The 5273-nt window shown below is 39.4% G+C and overlaps 1 long non-coding RNA gene across 1 annotated transcript; it reads right to left on the bottom strand.

Annotated features, from left to right (window-relative positions):
- Positions 1–356: 356 nt before the first annotated feature.
- Positions 357–4311, bottom strand: LOC143492537 (uncharacterized). Its single transcript, XR_013125271.1, has 4 exons — positions 4152–4311; positions 2117–2203; positions 1589–1636; positions 357–1052 (listed from the first exon to the last, which is right to left on the bottom strand). It is a non-coding gene; the product is annotated as an uncharacterized LOC143492537 (long non-coding RNA).
- Positions 4312–5273: the final 962 nt, after the last annotated feature.

The following is a 5273-nucleotide window of genomic DNA, read 5'->3' on the forward strand; positions in this document are numbered from 1 at the left end:
ATGACGTTTCTACATCTTATAGTCGCAGTAACACCTGTGATTTCAAATGGCATTTTTTTGGCATTCAATGACAAACCCAGGACCTTGACGTGGTTCAGTAGGGACTCCATAGTGACATGATACGCTACTAAACTTGTACCACACTGTGTCCGCTCACCATGCGAGTTACGTGCGTGCGAGTCGATTAGCACATAACATGAGCCCTGTTTAACGATAGCGCATGTATTCAATTTAACGGTGAATAAACAAGCGTCAAACAGTGAAAACACTCTTACTAATGCTTCATCATATGACATGTACACATTTTGCATCTCCCCATAGTCATGGACACCAAAAAGACCTACAAACATGACATCACTATAGTTTAATTCAAAGGTGTTTTGCTGTATTGTATGCTTAGTAGGCAAATCAGCAACAAACAGGTAGCCAGAAGGGTCGTGAATGCTGCCGGCATCTCGGATGGATCTGTAGAGATCATCTCCCTTCATGAGAACGTCATCTAGGTCAGCGGTGGTCCAATTCAAAACGCTCTTCACTTTCGACATCATTATAGCTGTGACACTATTAGCAACACACTGCTTATTAGCTTTATTGGCAAACATTGGATGTCCTTGATGGAAAGAGCCCGTCAACGTCTGCACCTGGGAAAACTGAGCACAGACACTTTCAATAGCATCAGAGGATTCATTGATTGATCGCGATGGGAATGATTGGCATGTATCGGAAGTCATTGGCATGGTATTGGAAGTCATTGGAACGGTATAGGCCAGTTTTTGCACAGTTTTTGCACGGTTTTTGCACAGCTTTTGCACATTCTGCCCAACGATGGGGTCAGAATTGGTCAGTACTTTTTTTTTAAGAGGAAGCAAAACCTCTGGAGTCAGTACTTTTTTTTTAAGAGGAAGCAAAACCTCTGGAGTCAGTACTTTTTTTTTAAGAGGAAGCAAAACCTCTGGAGTCAGTACTTTTTTTTTAAGAGGAAGCAAAACCTCTGGAGATGGGTCCCTCTGGCATGCACCGCTCCCAAGAACACGCGGTTCAGGAGCAAGCACCTAATGAAAGATACAGAAGAGAAACAAGAGAGGGATGACAAGACACACAAAGTTAAACATCTAACAATGCAAACTACAGACCCTAGAATACACCAAGGCTGGTGTCTACACAATATATCCCACACATCTACAAGTACACAACACTGACTACATATTCAGTGTCCATCATATAATTTTTATATATATTATATATATATATATATATATACACATACACACACACACACATCATATTCAATGACTATCATTTCAGAAATTTGTCATACATAAAGAACTCTACATATACACATCTATATATTAAATTGTTCCTCTGAATGTCATCAGCACACTTAACTTTCACAACCTATGTGGGGATGCAGTTTTATGCCCACATAGTTTTATGCATATTCCCCAACACATGTTCCCTCATTATTTACACCGTGCATCAGTAACCCCCATCAATATTTGTTAGCCTAAACTTTTTTCCATTCTTTTACACATAAGAACTCAATGTACGCATCATTTAAACAGTCGCAATGTATTCATTAAAGTACAACCTCTGGACCCATCTCCTCACTCGACACAGCATCCACCACAGGTGACTCCTAAAATCACACACACACAAAAAACACATTTTATAGCTTTTACATGCATGAACCTCACATCACACTAAAAAGACAACTTGCTCCCTTTTGTACGTTCCATCTACACAAACCTGTAAAGCCTTTACAGACACATACTACCACTGCCATTTAATTTCTACAGTCTTTCATGGTGTTTACATTACATAGCACAATCATGAAATGCCATCCATACTCCAGCAAAAATAATGCATACTGCTTGGATCTTACTAGCATGCAGTACACTACTGAAGCCTGAGATTCCTGTATGCTGTATGTATTACACTGACTACGTTACACAACACCTGCACAAACTGTCCCATCAAGTCACTGCAAACTACACACAATTTTAGATATTTAACTGCCACAACAGATTACCACACATATTTACTGTTCCAAACCATCCATACACCTTGACTATTATCCTGTGTGTGGCTGCACACAAGTGTGCTGCACTTCACTCACATCTGCCTGGACTGCTGGACCTCTCATCTTAGCGAAGCGTGCCTTTGCAGCTGCTGAGCGGCGTGAAGCCTTGGTACGTGGCATCTGCTAAAACAAAATTTACACACAACACATTTTACGAATTAGTCTGTCACTCCCCCTCCCCGTCATTAGTCTGACCAATTTGCCCAAACATCGTTATAAGCGTCTCGGCCTGAAACCACTGACAATAATGGAGATCTAATCCTGGGTGCTTAACTGTGTGTTTATTACATATGGGCGTATCTGTGTGGCTCGGCAATGAAAATACGTATAAACATACAATACTCAATAAACGATAAACCAAAACAATCGCTTCACACTCTAAACATACTAGTACACAGTGGTGGCTGGTCAATTTGTGGCGCTGGGGTGCCGCCCCTTAATATTGTTCAGATATTAAAATGAGTTAATTATAAACTGCGATAGTTAGGAAATTATTTAGTCACACTGTGTGTCTAATAGCCATGTTTGAATTTATTAAAAGAGTAAATGCATAATTGTATTTAATTGCTTACATTGTGCACACTTCCTGTGTGCAGGGTGCCGGTCTAATGAGAGTGCATGTAGATCAGGGATGTCAATCAAATACACAGAGGGCCAAAAAAACAAATTTTCTACAAGCCGAGGGCCGGACTGGTTCAATGTTTATTAAAACATAATGAAATGATTGTACATAGCCTATTGAACCAAGACCTAACACGGTGTATATTATTTAATGCTTAAATGAATAAAGTAATATTTTCTTATGGAGCTGTTAGTAATTTCAAGTGAAAACATTGAAACAGCAAACAGATAAAAACAAACTTCCTTCAAAGAAGACATGTCCTGTACATTAAATGAATAAAGTAATACAGGTTTGAAAAGTGCTGAAATTTAGGCTAAAGTACTTGAAAATGCTTGAAATTGTAACTACTTCGGTTCACAACAAATATCTGTCTGACTTAACAGTTCTTTTGTATCACGTTAACAAATACGAGCCTCTTGTAATTCCAGGACGAAACATGAGAGAACGTGAAGACGTTAACATTATTTTCAAAACCAAACAACCATTAAATGTGAATAAAAAGCGAATTATATCGAATCATTTCGAGTATACGTATAAATATTTAACTTAATTAAGTTTAACGTGCTGGGAAATATTGAAATGGACCTTGAAAGTGACGTACAAGTGCTTGAATTCCACCTTGTAAAGGTGTATGAACCCTGCAAACATGACTTTGTTCATTGCGCTGAACAGTTACAAAATTGGACAGGTGCACGACCTCGGGAATCGATAGCGCGCGACGCCCTCGCACACGGAAGGAGCCACTGCGATTACGTCATTTTCGCCGCGCGGACCCTCGCCGCTTGTGGCGCTGCAGTGACTTCGCGGGCTACCGTTGCATTGTGGGGAATGTAGTGTTTGTGCACCAGCACAACAAACACCAGCGGGCGGCTGTGGCCTGCGGGCCGGTTCTAATAGAAATTAAATATCATCCAGGGGGCCATAGATAATCAATCTATGATCTATCAATCTATCCAGATCCGGCCCGCGGGTCTTGACTTTGACATATGTGATGTAGATGCATAAATTTATGTTTAAGTAAATAAAGGGCACTAAGACTGCTTTATTTGTTTAATTTGTTTGCGCCCCCCTCAATTTTTTTTGCACCAGCCGCCACTGCTAGTACAACTTCGCATATATCGCACTACTCTGAGCAAACACTACAGGATAAGTAAGCGCTACTGAAGCGAGTATCACGAAAACACCTCGCGCCTACCTCGTGCACACATCATGCTTCACTCATGCAGTGAGGCAACTCTCATTAACTTATATCGGACTTAACATGAATATACATGGTAATACATGTAATATACATAGAAATACACATGACATACCAATATCCCATTAATGAGCCAAACTAACCGTCATATTACTATGTACATATTACATTACAGCCTCAATTACCGCTATAACATACGGATACAAAACGCAACATATTACACAAATATAACAGCTGAAACGTAGACTTACTGTTGATCCACGCGCACAGCTCACCCAGAAGAATAAAGTCACTCTTTATAACTCTGTTTTTCAACCAAAATCTCCGTATTCCCTTTGTTCTCAAAGTTCGCCTCTGCTCAAAGTTCAGCTCTGCTCAACGTTCGGCTCCGCTCTGATAGCCTCCTCCCACTGTCGCTCTACGAACAACAGGGCAAACCAACTAGAGAAACATACAGGGGTGTTCGGCCGGAACCACCTAACGCCGGACTTTCAACAATAATTCCACATTTTATCTATAGTGTACTATTTACTCGAAACAATGTTTGCAACTAAACCTTCATGCATGTTCAACACGTGGTCGGGCGCCCTTGCTGGTGTCTTACGTGTTAACTACGAGTACATTAACAACTAGCCTGCTATAACCACATAAAAACAATTACCAACATATCAACTACTACCTCCTTTAACTCCCCCCCCCCCCGAGGGCCCATTATAATTGCGGTGTGTGTCTCTATGTGTTTTAACAGTAATCACACTAATAAAAATCACACATTCACATAAATTCCTGTACACAATATGTTCATGTTAATGCCCTGTAACACGTGTACATTAACAGTAGCATTGTATTACCAAATTTTCCCCATCATTTCAGACTACTATCATTTGAGATATGCAACCAGTGGCATCTGGTGCAAAAAATGAGGGGGACGCAAACAAATTAAACAAATAAAGCAGTCTTGGTGCCCTTTATTTACTTAAACATGAATTTTGCCCTCCTTTCCTTCTGGCCTGCAAATTTCTCAATTACATTTTTGTTAAGCTTTTTTTTTTCAAGCGAACGCTTGTATAATCTGCTAGAAAAGCTAGTTAACAAAATTAACTAACTTATTTGTGAATTCTAAAATAATTTTTTTTTGAATTTAAGAACTGGCATTTATGTGTGCTTTTTTTTAAAGCAGTCATGGAAAACTAACTAATGCATGTCTTGCAGGTATACTATACTGATATAAACTTAATTAATCGGTTGTTCATTGTATAATAACACTTCAAATTCATACTCTTAAATTGTTTTTTAATTCTAACTCACACTAACAGAACAAGACGAATATTAACAGTGAGTAGAACAAGTGAACTGGTTTAAAGTAGCACAGA

This window comes from Brachyhypopomus gauderio, unplaced genomic scaffold, assembly GCF_052324685.1.
Source record: "Brachyhypopomus gauderio isolate BG-103 unplaced genomic scaffold, BGAUD_0.2 sc78, whole genome shotgun sequence".
In the NCBI taxonomy this organism is placed as follows: domain Eukaryota; kingdom Metazoa; phylum Chordata; class Actinopteri; order Gymnotiformes; family Hypopomidae; genus Brachyhypopomus; species Brachyhypopomus gauderio.